Genomic DNA, 534 nt, shown 5'->3' with positions numbered 1-534 from the left:
CGTCCTTGGCCGCGCCAGCCAGGCCTCTGCTCCGCTGCTCGCGTCTTTCATAGTTTTGTTCGCCTCGCTTTTCCAGGGAGACTTTTTAAAATGTTAAGTTTGTTTCTGAGCTTGTCCTTTGTGGAGTGGACTATTCTGATGCGGGGTCTGGCCTGGGGAAGACGCGGTGTTCTGTGGGGCCAGGCCCTGCAGTAATGAGGCTGGAGCTGGAGTGGGGGCCTGCGCGGAGGGGGGCCGGGCCCTCACGTCCTTCCTCACGTCCTTCCTCCAGCAGCCGCAAGCACCCACCTCCCCCTTTCCTGAGGGTCAGTAACTTGATGTGATCAGCACACGGTTGCCCCTGCAGAATGCTGGTGCCCAGGCCCCCCCTCCAGGAGAGAACCGCTTAGTGAGCCTCTCCCGGGGAGGCCGGCACGTCCTGGCTGATGGGAGACTGGGGTTTTTCAGGCCATTTTGGTAACCCGCTCGCCTTCTGTATGGAGACCACAGACAGGGGCCACCAGGTTCCCCGGGACCTCAAGCAGCAGGGCGGCT

Source organism: Myotis brandtii, unplaced genomic scaffold (assembly GCF_000412655.1).
Source record: "Myotis brandtii unplaced genomic scaffold, ASM41265v1 scaffold952, whole genome shotgun sequence".
Classification (NCBI taxonomy): domain Eukaryota; kingdom Metazoa; phylum Chordata; class Mammalia; order Chiroptera; family Vespertilionidae; genus Myotis; species Myotis brandtii.
Note: the sequence above shows the minus strand (reverse complement) of the source record.